Raw genomic sequence first — 13,603 nt, forward strand, 5'->3', positions numbered from 1 at the left:
GTGCCGGGCTGCAGGACTGAAATGGAGGAATTGAAAGACGAAAGCCAGGAAGCAGGAGAGTTTGAGAAAAGGAGAGAGGAAAGAAGAGACATGCAGCCAGACGAGGGCTTAGTGAGAGAGGCTGGGACAGAGAACAGGATGAGAAGGAAATAAGGCAAGGCAAGGCAAGGCTAGGCCAAAGGACGTTTCTTTGATTTATATTTTCTACCACATTCATCTTGAGATGAGAGGAAAGCCATCAGACCATATGGATTAGGCCCAAACAAAAGCCCCGGCTACTTGAGACACTTAGACTAAGCCTAAACCAGAAAGATCTCTCCATAAAGATGGTTTTTATACTGTACTTCCACAATCAGCTGGCAGTACAAAAGAACAAGCGGCAGACATACTTAGGCTGAGACATGGTGGTTTGGTGCAGAGACCATGCATATCATGGCAATATTTCAGCATTTCTGCTCTGGTTTTCAGTGTATTACACCAAAACACCCACCTGATGACATCATTTCAAGAGCATCATTTCAAGACATTTCAAGAGCATCATTTCAAGACAGAGAAGGAAATAAGGCAAGGCCAAAAGTCTCCAAGAGACAAGTCGGGAAGAAGGATATGGAAGAGAGGGAGAAAGCCAAGGGAGCAGGCCAAAGGGAGGCAAGAGGAAAAAGTAGTGCGAGGCTGCAGGACTGAAATGGAGGAATTGAAAGACGAAAGCCAAGAAGCAGGAGTGTTTGAGAAAAGGAGAGAGGAAAGAAGAGACATGCAGCCAGACGAGGGGTTAGTGAGAGAGGCTGGGACAGAGAACAGGATGAGAAGGAAATAAGGCAAGGCAAGGCAAGGCAAGGCTAGGCCAAAGGACGTTTCTTTGATTTATATTTTCTACCACATTCATCTTGAGATGAGAGGAAAGCCATCAGACCTTATGGACTAGGCCCAAACAAAAGCCCCGGCTACTTGAGACACTTAGACTAAGCGTAAACCACAAAGATCTCTCCATAAAGATGGTTTTTATACTGTACTTCCACAATCAGCTGGCAGTACAAAAGAACAAGCGGCAGACGTACTTAGGCTGAGTCATGGTGGTTTGGTGCAGAGACCATGCATATCATGGGAATATTTCAGCATTTCTGCTCTGGTTTTCAGTGTATTACACCAAAACACCCACCTGATGACATCATTTCAAGAGCAAAAGCAGCAATTTGCAGAATTCAGCTTCTTTGGGGAACTGAGCAATTGCTGAGCTGACAGCAAGTCCTGCTGGGTCCCTGTCACCTGCAGAGTGCCCGCATCCTCACCACGGTAGCGGGCATTGTGACAAAGGTTCTATGTCAGCTGGGTGTGGCAGGCGAGCGCCCGCTAGAGGAGGGGAAGCCTGTCAGCCCCGGGCCTGTCACTGCCTGCTGTCCCCCCTGTCACCAGCGAGGCCTCTGAAAAGTTTCCAAAACATCCCCAGACTTGGCTCCCAAGTGGCCAGAAGTCTCCAAGAGACAAGTCGGGAAGAAGAATATGGAAGAGAGGGAGAAAGGCAAGGGAGCAGGCCAAAGGGAGGCAAGAGGAAAAAGTAGTGCGGGGCTGCAGGACTGAAATGGAGGAATTGAAAGACGAAAGCCAGGAAGCAGGAGAGTTTGAGAAAAGGAGAGAGGAAAGAAGAGACATGCAGCCAGACGAGGGCTTAGTCAGAGAGGCTGGGACAGAGAACAGGATGAGAAGGAAATAAGGCAAGGCAAGGCAAGGCAAGGCTAGGCCAAAGGACGTTTCTTTGATTTATATTTTCTACCACATTCATCTTGAGATGAGAGGAAATCCATCAGACCTTATGGACTAGGCCCAAACAAAAGCCCCGGCTACGTGAGACACTTACACTAAGCGTAAACCACAAAGATCTCTCCATAAAGATGGTTTTTATACTGTACTTCCACAATCAGCTGGCAGTACAAAAGAACAAGCGGCAGACATACTTAGGCTGAGTCATGGTGGTTTGGTGCAGAGACCATGCATATCATGGGAATATTTCAGCATTTCTGCTCTGGTTTTCAGTGTATTACACCAAAACACCCACCTGATGACATCATTTCAAGAGCAAAGCAGCAATTTGCAGAATTCAGCTTCTTTGGGGAACTGAGCAATTGCTGAGCTGACAGCAAGTCCTGCTGGGTCCCTGTCACCTGCAGAGTGCCCGCATCCTCCCCACGGTAGCGGGCATTGTGACAAAGGTTCTACATCAGCTGGGTGTGGCAGCCGAGCGCCCGCTAGGGGAGGGGGAGCCTGTCAGCTCCGGGCCTGTCACTGCCTGCTGTCCCCCCTGTCACCAGCGAGGCCTCTGAAAAGTTTCCAAAACATGCCCAGACTTGGGTCCAAAGTGGCCAAATGTCTCCAAGAGACAAGTCGGGAAGAAGAATATGGAAGAGAGGGAGAAAACCAAGGGAGCAGGCCAAAGGGAGCCAAGAGAAAAATGTAGTGCAAGGCTGCAGGACTGAAATGGAGGAATTGAAAGACAAAAGCCAGGAAGCAGGAGAGTTTGAGAAAAGGAGAGAGGAAAGAAGAGACATGCAGCCAGACGAGGATTTAGTGAGAGAGGCTGGGACAGAGAACAGGATGAGAAGGAAATAAGGCAAGGCAAGGCAAGGCAAGGCTAGGCCAAACGAGGTTTCCTTGATTTATATTTTCTACCACATTCATCTTGAGATGAGAGGAAAGCCATCAGACGTTATGGATTAGGCCCAAACAAAAGCCCCGGCTACTTGAGACACTTAGACTAAGCCTAAACCAGAAAGATCTCTCCATAAAGATGGTTTTTATACTGTACTTCCACAATCTTCTGGCAGTACAAAAGAACAAGCGGCAGACATACTTACGCTGAGACATGGTGGTTTGCTGCAGAGACCATGCATATCATGGGAATATTTCAGCATTTCTGCTCTGGTTTTCAGTGTATTACACCAAAACACCCACCTGATGACATCATTTCAAAAGCAAAACCAGCAATTTGCAGAATTCAGCTTCTTTGGGGAACTGAGCAATTGCTGAGCTGACAGCAAGTCCTGCTGGGTCCCTGTCACCTGCAGAGTGCCCGCATCCTCACCACGGTAGCGGGCATTGTGACAAAGGTTCTATGTCAGCTGGGTGTGGCAGCCGAGCGCCCGCTAGGGGAGGGGGAGCCTGTCAGGCCCGGGCCTGTCACTGCCTGCTGTCCCCTCTGTCACCAGCGAGGCCTCTGAAAAGTTTCCAAAACATCCCCAGATTTGGCTCCAAAGTGGCCAAAAGTCTCAGAGAGACAAGTCGGGAAGAAGAATATGGAAGAGAGGGAGAAAGCCAAGGGAGCAGGCCAAAGGGAGGCAAGAGGAAAAAGTAGTGCCGGGCTGCAGGAATGAAATGGAGGAATTGAAAGACGAAAGCCAGGAAGCAGGAGAGTTTGAGAAAAGGAGAGAGGAAAGAAGAGACATGCAGCCAGACGAGGGCTTAGTGAGAGAGGCTGGGACAGAGAACAGGATGAGAAGGAAATAAGGCAAGGCAAGGCAAGGCTAGGCCAAACGAGGTTTCCTTGATTTATATTTTCTACCACATTCATCTTGAGATGAGGAGGAAAGCCATCAGACCTCATGGATTAGGACCAAACAAAAGCCCCGGCTACTTGACACACTTAGACTAAGTCTAAACCACAAAGATCTTACCATAAAGATGGTTTTTATACTGTACTTCCACAATCAGCTGGCAGTACAAAAGAACAAGCGGCAGACATACTTAGGCTGAGTCATGGTGGTTTGGTGCAGAGACCATGCATACCATGGGAATATTTCAGCATTTCTGCTCTGGTTTTCAGTGTATTACACCAAAACACCCACCTGATGACATCATTTCAAGAGCAAAGCAGCAATTTGCAAAATTCAACTTCTTTGGGGAACTGAGCAATTGCTGAGCTGACAGCAAGTCCTGCTGGGTCCCTGTCACCTGCAGAGTGCCCGCATCCTCACCACGGTAGCGGGCATTGTGACAAAGGTTCTATGTCAGCTGGGTGTGGCAGCCGAGCGCCCGCTAGGGGAGGGGGAGCCTGTCAGCCCCGGGCCTGTCACTGCCTGCTGTCCCCCCTGTCACCAGCGAGGCCTCTGAAAAGTTTCCAAAACATCCCCAGATTTGGCTCCAAAGTGGCCAAAAGTCTCCAAGAGACAAGTCGGGAAGAAGAATATGGAAGAGAGGGAGAAAGCCAAGGGAGCAGGCCAAAGGGAGGCAAGAGGAAAAAGTAGTGCCGGGCTACAGGAACGAAATGGAGGAATTGAAAGACGAAAGCCAGGAAGCAGGAGAGTTTGAGAAAAGGAGAGAGGAAAAAAGAGACATGCAGCCAGACGAGGGCTTAGTGAGAGAGGCTGGGACAGAGAACAGGATGAGAAGGAAATAAGGCAAGGCAAGGCAAGGCTAGGCCAAAGGACGTTTCTTTGATTTATATTTTCTACCACATTCATCTTGAGATGAGAGGAAAGCCATCAGACGTTATGGATTAGGCCCAAACAAAAACCCCGGCTACTTGAGACACTTAGACTAAGCCTAAACCACAAAGATCTCTCCATAAAGATGGTTTTTATACTGTACTTCCACAATCAGCTGGCAGTACAAAAGAACAAGCGGCAGACATACTTAGGCTGAGACATGGTGGTTTGCTGCAGAGACCATGCATATCATGGGAATATTTCAGCATTTCTGCTCTGGTTTTCAGTGTATTACACCAAAACACCCACCTGATGACATCATTTCAAGAGCAAAAGCAGCAATTTGCAGAATTCAGCTTCTTTGGGGAACTGAGCAATTGCTGAGCTGACAGCAAGTCCTGCTGGGTCCCTGTCACCTGCAGAGTGCCCGCATCCTCACCACGGTAGCGGGCATTGTGACAAAGGTTCTATGTCAGCTGGGTGTGGCAGCCGAGCGCCCGCTAGGGGAGGGGGAGCCTGTCAGGCCCGGGCCTGTCACTGCCTGCTGTCCCCTCTGTCACCAGCGAGGCCTCTGAAAAGTTTCCAAAACATCCCCAGATTTGGCTCCAAAGTGGCCAAAAGTCTCAGAGAGACAAGTCGGGAAGAAGAATATGGAAGAGAGGGAGAAAGCCAAGGGAGCAGGCCAAAGGGAGGCAAGAGGAAAAAGTAGTGCCGGGCTGCAGGAATGAAATGGAGGAATTGAAAGACGAAAGCCAGGAAGCAGGAGAGTTTGAGAAAAGGAGAGAGGAAAGAAGAGACATGCAGCCAGACGAGGGCTTAGTGAGAGAGGCTGGGACAGAGAACAGGATGAGAAGGAAATAAGGCAAGGCAAGGCAAGGCTAGGCCAAACGAGGTTTCCTTGATTTATATTTTCTACCACATTCATCTTGAGATGAGGAGGAAAGCCATCAGACCTCATGGATTAGGACCAAACAAAAGCCCCGGCTACTTGACACACTTAGACTAAGTCTAAACCACAAAGATCTTACCATAAAGATGGTTTTTATACTGTACTTCCACAATCAGCTGGCAGTACAAAAGAACAAGCGGCAGACATACTTAGGCTGAGTCATGGTGGTTTGGTGCAGAGACCATGCATACCATGGGAATATTTCAGCATTTCTGCTCTGGTTTTCAGTGTATTACACCAAAACACCCACCTGATGACATCATTTCAAGAGCAAAGCAGCAATTTGCAAAATTCAGCTTCTTTGGGGAACTGAGCAATTGCTGAGCTGACACCAAGTCCTGCTGGGTCCCTGTCACCTGCAGAGTGCCCGCATCCTCACCACGGTAGCGGGCATTGTGACAAAGGTTCTATGTCAGCTGGGTGTGGCAGCCGAGCGCCCGCTAGGGGAGGGGGAGCCTGTCAGCCCCGGGCCTGTCACTGCCTGCTGTCCCCCCTGTCACCAGCGAGGCCTCTGAAAAGTTTCCAAAACATGCCCAGATTTGGCTCCAAAGTGGCCAAAAGTCTCCAAGAGACAAGTCGGGAAGAAGGATATGGAAGAGAGGGAGAAAGCCAAGGGAGCAGGCCCAAGGGAGGCAAGAGGAAAAAGTAGTGCCGGGCTGCAGGACTGAAATGGAGGAATTGAAAGACGAAAGCCAGGAAGCAGGAGAGTTTGAGAAAAGGAGAGAGGAAAGAAGAGACATGCAGCCAGACGAGGGCTTAGTGAGAGAGGCTGGGACAGAGAACAGGATGAGAAGGAAATAAGGCAAGGCAAGGCAAGGCTAGGCCAAAGGACGTTTCTTTGATTTATATTTTCTACCACATTCATCTTGAGATGAGAGGAAAGCCATCAGACCATATGGATTAGGCCCAAACAAAAGCCCCGGCTACTTGAGACACTTAGACTAAGCCTAAACCAGAAAGATCTCTCCATAAAGATGGTTTTTATACTGTACTTCCACAATCAGCTGGCAGTACAAAAGAACAAGCGGCAGACATACTTAGGCTGAGACATGGTGGTTTGGTGCAGAGACCATGCATATCATGGGAATATTTCAGCATTTCTGCTCTGGTTTTCAGTGTATTACACCAAAACACCCACCTGATGACATCATTTCAAGAGCATCATTTCAAGACATTTCAAGAGCATCATTTCAAGACAGAGAAGGAAATAAGGCAAGGCCAAAAGTCTCCAAGAGACAAGTCGGGAAGAAGGATATGGAAGAGAGGGAGAAAGCCAAGGGAGCAGGCCAAAGGGAGGCAAGAGGAAAAAGTAGTGCGAGGCTGCAGGACTGAAATGGAGGAATTGAAAGACGAAAGCCAAGAAGCAGGAGTGTTTGAGAAAAGGAGAGAGGAAAGAAGAGACATGCAGCCAGACGAGGGGTTAGTGAGAGAGGCTGGGACAGAGAACAGGATGAGAAGGAAATAAGGCAAGGCAAGGCAAGGCAAGGCTAGGCCAAAGGACGTTTCTTTGATTTATATTTTCTACCACATTCATCTTGAGATGAGAGGAAAGCCATCAGACCTTATGGACTAGGCCCAAACAAAAGCCCCGGCTACTTGAGACACTTAGACTAAGCGTAAACCACAAAGATCTCTCCATAAAGATGGTTTTTATACTGTACTTCCACAATCAGCTGGCAGTACAAAAGAACAAGCGGCAGACGTACTTAGGCTGAGTCATGGTGGTTTGGTGCAGAGACCATGCATATCATGGGAATATTTCAGCATTTCTGCTCTGGTTTTCAGTGTATTACACCAAAACACCCACCTGATGACATCATTTCAAGAGCAAAAGCAGCAATTTGCAGAATTCAGCTTCTTTGGGGAACTGAGCAATTGCTGAGCTGACAGCAAGTCCTGCTGGGTCCCTGTCACCTGCAGAGTGCCCGCATCCTCACCACGGTAGCGGGCATTGTGACAAAGGTTCTATGTCAGCTGGGTGTGGCAGGCGAGCGCCCGCTAGAGGAGGGGAAGCCTGTCAGCCCCGGGCCTGTCACTGCCTGCTGTCCCCCCTGTCACCAGCGAGGCCTCTGAAAAGTTTCCAAAACATCCCCAGACTTGGCTCCCAAGTGGCCAGAAGTCTCCAAGAGACAAGTCGGGAAGAAGAATATGGAAGAGAGGGAGAAAGGCAAGGGAGCAGGCCAAAGGGAGGCAAGAGGAAAAAGTAGTGCGGGGCTGCAGGACTGAAATGGAGGAATTGAAAGACGAAAGCCAGGAAGCAGGAGAGTTTGAGAAAAGGAGAGAGGAAAGAAGAGACATGCAGCCAGACGAGGGCTTAGTCAGAGAGGCTGGGACAGAGAACAGGATGAGAAGGAAATAAGGCAAGGCAAGGCAAGGCAAGGCTAGGCCAAAGGACGTTTCTTTGATTTATATTTTCTACCACATTCATCTTGAGATGAGAGGAAATCCATCAGACCTTATGGACTAGGCCCAAACAAAAGCCCCGGCTACGTGAGACACTTACACTAAGCGTAAACCACAAAGATCTCTCCATAAAGATGGTTTTTATACTGTACTTCCACAATCAGCTGGCAGTACAAAAGAACAAGCGGCAGACATACTTAGGCTGAGTCATGGTGGTTTGGTGCAGAGACCATGCATATCATGGGAATATTTCAGCATTTCTGCTCTGGTTTTCAGTGTATTACACCAAAACACCCACCTGATGACATCATTTCAAGAGCAAAGCAGCAATTTGCAGAATTCAGCTTCTTTGGGGAACTGAGCAATTGCTGAGCTGACAGCAAGTCCTGCTGGGTCCCTGTCACCTGCAGAGTGCCCGCATCCTCCCCACGGTAGCGGGCATTGTGACAAAGGTTCTACATCAGCTGGGTGTGGCAGCCGAGCGCCCGCTAGGGGAGGGGGAGCCTGTCAGCTCCGGGCCTGTCACTGCCTGCTGTCCCCCCTGTCACCAGCGAGGCCTCTGAAAAGTTTCCAAAACATGCCCAGACTTGGGTCCAAAGTGGCCAAATGTCTCCAAGAGACAAGTCGGGAAGAAGAATATGGAAGAGAGGGAGAAAACCAAGGGAGCAGGCCAAAGGGAGCCAAGAGAAAAATGTAGTGCAAGGCTGCAGGACTGAAATGGAGGAATTGAAAGACAAAAGCCAGGAAGCAGGAGAGTTTGAGAAAAGGAGAGAGGAAAGAAGAGACATGCAGCCAGACGAGGATTTAGTGAGAGAGGCTGGGACAGAGAACAGGATGAGAAGGAAATAAGGCAAGGCAAGGCAAGGCAAGGCTAGGCCAAACGAGGTTTCCTTGATTTATATTTTCTACCACATTCATCTTGAGATGAGAGGAAAGCCATCAGACGTTATGGATTAGGCCCAAACAAAAGCCCCGGCTACTTGAGACACTTAGACTAAGCCTAAACCAGAAAGATCTCTCCATAAAGATGGTTTTTATACTGTACTTCCACAATCTTCTGGCAGTACAAAAGAACAAGCGGCAGACATACTTACGCTGAGACATGGTGGTTTGCTGCAGAGACCATGCATATCATGGGAATATTTCAGCATTTCTGCTCTGGTTTTCAGTGTATTACACCAAAACACCCACCTGATGACATCATTTCAAAAGCAAAACCAGCAATTTGCAGAATTCAGCTTCTTTGGGGAACTGAGCAATTGCTGAGCTGACAGCAAGTCCTGCTGGGTCCCTGTCACCTGCAGAGTGCCCGCATCCTCACCACGGTAGCGGGCATTGTGACAAAGGTTCTATGTCAGCTGGGTGTGGCAGCCGAGCGCCCGCTAGGGGAGGGGGAGCCTGTCAGCCCCGGGCCTGTCACTGCCTGCTGTCCCCCCTGTCACCAGCGAGGCCTCTGAAAAGTTTCCAAAACATCCCCAGATTTGGCTCCAAAGTGGCCAAAAGTCTCCAAGAGACAAGTCGGGAAGAAGAATATGGAAGAGAGGGAGAAAGCCAAGGGAGCAGGCCAAAGGGAGGCAAGAGGAAAAAGTAGTGCCGGGCTACAGGAACGAAATGGAGGAATTGAAAGACGAAAGCCAGGAAGCAGGAGAGTTTGAGAAAAGGAGAGAGGAAAAAAGAGACATGCAGCCAGACGAGGGCTTAGTGAGAGAGGCTGGGACAGAGAACAGGATGAGAAGGAAATAAGGCAAGGCAAGGCAAGGCTAGGCCAAAGGACGTTTCTTTGATTTATATTTTCTACCACATTCATCTTGAGATGAGAGGAAAGCCATCAGACGTTATGGATTAGGCCCAAACAAAAACCCCGGCTACTTGAGACACTTAGACTAAGCCTAAACCACAAAGATCTCTCCATAAAGATGGTTTTTATACTGTACTTCCACAATCAGCTGGCAGTACAAAAGAACAAGCGGCAGACATACTTAGGCTGAGACATGGTGGTTTGCTGCAGAGACCATGCATATCATGGGAATATTTCAGCATTTCTGCTCTGGTTTTCAGTGTATTACACCAAAACACCCACCTGATGACATCATTTCAAGAGCAAAAGCAGCAATTTGCAGAATTCAGCTTCTTTGGGGAACTGAGCAATTGCTGAGCTGACAGCAAGTCCTGCTGGGTCCCTGTCACCTGCAGAGTGCCCGCATCCTCACCACGGTAGCGGGCATTGTGACAAAGGTTCTATGTCAGCTGGGTGTGGCAGCCGAGCGCCCGCTAGGGGAGGGGGAGCCTGTCAGGCCCGGGCCTGTCACTGCCTGCTGTCCCCTCTGTCACCAGCGAGGCCTCTGAAAAGTTTCCAAAACATCCCCAGATTTGGCTCCAAAGTGGCCAAAAGTCTCAGAGAGACAAGTCGGGAAGAAGAATATGGAAGAGAGGGAGAAAGCCAAGGGAGCAGGCCAAAGGGAGGCAAGAGGAAAAAGTAGTGCCGGGCTGCAGGAATGAAATGGAGGAATTGAAAGACGAAAGCCAGGAAGCAGGAGAGTTTGAGAAAAGGAGAGAGGAAAGAAGAGACATGCAGCCAGACGAGGGCTTAGTGAGAGAGGCTGGGACAGAGAACAGGATGAGAAGGAAATAAGGCAAGGCAAGGCAAGGCTAGGCCAAACGAGGTTTCCTTGATTTATATTTTCTACCACATTCATCTTGAGATGAGGAGGAAAGCCATCAGACCTCATGGATTAGGACCAAACAAAAGCCCCGGCTACTTGACACACTTAGACTAAGTCTAAACCACAAAGATCTTACCATAAAGATGGTTTTTATACTGTACTTCCACAATCAGCTGGCAGTACAAAAGAACAAGCGGCAGACATACTTAGGCTGAGTCATGGTGGTTTGGTGCAGAGACCATGCATACCATGGGAATATTTCAGCATTTCTGCTCTGGTTTTCAGTGTATTACACCAAAACACCCACCTGATGACATCATTTCAAGAGCAAAGCAGCAATTTGCAAAATTCAACTTCTTTGGGGAACTGAGCAATTGCTGAGCTGACAGCAAGTCCTGCTGGGTCCCTGTCACCTGCAGAGTGCCCGCATCCTCACCACAGTAGCGGGCATTGTGACAAAGGTTCTATGTCAGCTGGGTGTGGCAGCCGAGCGCCCGCTAGGGGAGGGGGAGCCTGTCAGCCCCGGGCCTGTCACTGCCTGCTGTCCCCCCTGTCACCAGCGAGGCCTCTGAAAAGTTTCCAAAACATGCCCAGACTTGGGTCCAAAGTGGCCAAATGTCTCCAAGAGACAAGTCGGGAAGAAGGATATGGAAGAGAGGGAGAAAACCAAGGGAGCAGGCCCAAGGGAGGCAAGAGAAAAAAGTAGTGCCGGGCTGCAGGACTGAAATGGAGGAATTGAAAGACGAAAGCCAGGAAGCAGGAGTTTGAGAAAAGGAGAGAGGAAAGAAGAGACATGCAGCCAGACGAGAATTTAGTGAGAGAGGCTGGGACAGAGAACAGGATGAGAAGGAAATAAGGCAAGGCAAGGCTAGGCCAAAGGACGTTTCCTTGATTTATATTTTCTACCACATTCATCTTGAGATGAGAGGAAAGCCATCAGACGTTATGGATTAGGCCCAAACAAAAGCCCCGGCTACTTGAGACACTTAGACTAAGCCTAAACCAGAAAGATCTCTCCATAAAGATGGTTTTTATACTGTACTTCCACAATCTTCTGGCAGTACAAAAGAACAAGCGGCAGACATACTTAGGCTGAGACATGGTGGTTTGCTGCAGAGACCATGCATATCATGGGAATATTTCAGCATTTCTGCTCTGGTTTTCAGTGTATTACACCAAAACACCCACCTGATGACATCATTTCAAGAGCAAAGCAGCAATTTGCAAAATTCAACTTCTTTGGGGAACTGAGCAATTTCTGAGCTGACAGCAAGTCCTGCTGGGTCCCTGTCACCTGCAGAGTGCCCGCATCCTCCCCACGGTAGCGGGCATTGTGACAAAGGTTCTACGTGAGCTGGGTGTGGCAGCCGAGCGCCCGCTAGGGGAGGGGGAGCCTGTCAGCCCCGGGCCTGTCACTGCCTGCTGTCCCCTCTGTCACCAGCGAGGCCTCTGAAAAGTTTCCAAAACATCCCCAGATTTGGCTCCAAAGTGGCCAAATATCTCCAAGAGACAAGTCGGGAAGAAGAATATGGAAGAGAGGGAGAAAGCCAAGGGAGCAGGCCAAAGGGAGGCAAGAGAAAAATGTAGTGCGGGGCTGCAGGACTGAAATGGAGGAATTGAAAGACGAAAGCCAGGAAGCAGGAGAGTTTGAGAAAAGGAGAGAGGAAAGAAGAGACATGCAGCCAGACGAGGGCTTAGTGAGAGAGGCTGGGACAGAGAACAGGATGAGAAGGAAATAAGGCAAGGCAAGGCAAGGCTAGGCCAAACGAGGTTTCCTTGATTTATATTTTCTACCACATTCATCTTGAGATGAGGAGGAAAGCCATCAGACCTTATGGATTAGGCCCAAACAAAAGCCCCGGCTACTTGAGACACTTAGACTAAGTCTAAACCACAAAGATCTTACCATAAAGATGGTTTTTATACTGTACATCCACAATCAGCTGGCAGTACAAAAGAACAAGCGGCAGACATACTTAGGCTGAGTCATGGTGGTTTGGTGCAGAGACCATGCATACCATGGGAATATTTCAGCATTTCTGCTCTGGTTTTCAGTGTATTACACCAAAACACCCACCTGATGACATCATTTCAAGAGCAAAGCAGCAATTTGCAAAATTCAACTTCTTTGGGGAACTGAGCAATTGCTGAGCTGACAGCAAGTCCTGCTGGGTCCCTGTCACCTGCAGAGTGCCCGCATCCTCACCACAGTAGCGGGCATTGTGACAAAGGTTCTATGTCAGCTGGGTGTGGCAGCCGAGCGCCCGCTAGGGGAGGGGGAGCCTGTCAGCCCCGGGCCTGTCACTGCCTGCTGTCCCCCCTGTCACCAGCGAGGCCTCTGAAAAGTTTCCAAAACATGCCCAGACTTGGGTCCAAAGTGGCCAAAAGTCTCCAAGAGACAAGTCGGGAAGAAGGATATGGAAGAGAGGGAGAAAGCCAAGGGAGCAGGCCCAAGGGAGGCAAGAGAAAAAAGTAGTGCCGGGCTGCAGGACTGAAATGGAGGAATTGAAAGACGAAAGCCAGGAAGCAGGAGAGTTTGAGAAAAGGAGAGAGGAAAGAAGAGACATGCAGCCAGACGAGGGGTTAGTGAGAGAGGCTGGGACAGAGAACAGGATGAGAAGGAAATAAGGCAAGGCAAGGCAAGGCTAGGCCAAAGGACGTTTCTTTGATTTATATTTTCTACCACATTCATCTTGAGATGAGAGGAAAGCCATCAGACCTTATGGACTAGGCCCAAACAAAAGCCCCGGCTACTTGAGACACTTAGACTAAGCCTAAACCACAAAGATCTCTCCATAAAGATGGTTTTTATACTGTACTTCCACAATCTTCTGGCAGTACAAAAGAACAAGCGGCAGACATACTTAGGCTGAGACATGGTGGTTTGCTGCAGAGACCATGCATATCATGGGAATATTTCAGCATTTCTGCTCTGGTTTTCAGTGTATTACACCAAAACACCCACCTGATGACATCATTTCAAGAGCAAAGCAGCAATTTGCAAAATTCAACTTCTTTGGGGTACTGAGCAATTGCTGAGCTGACAGCAAGTCCTGCTGGGTCCCTGTCACCTGCAGAGTGCCCGCATCCTCACCACGGTAGCGGGCATTGTGACAAAGGTTCTATGTCAGCTGGGTGTGGCAGCCGAGCGCCCGCTAGGGGAGGGGGAGCCT

Source organism: Patagioenas fasciata, unplaced genomic scaffold (genome assembly GCF_037038585.1).
Source record: "Patagioenas fasciata isolate bPatFas1 unplaced genomic scaffold, bPatFas1.hap1 Unplaced_7, whole genome shotgun sequence".
Taxonomy (NCBI): domain Eukaryota; kingdom Metazoa; phylum Chordata; class Aves; order Columbiformes; family Columbidae; genus Patagioenas; species Patagioenas fasciata.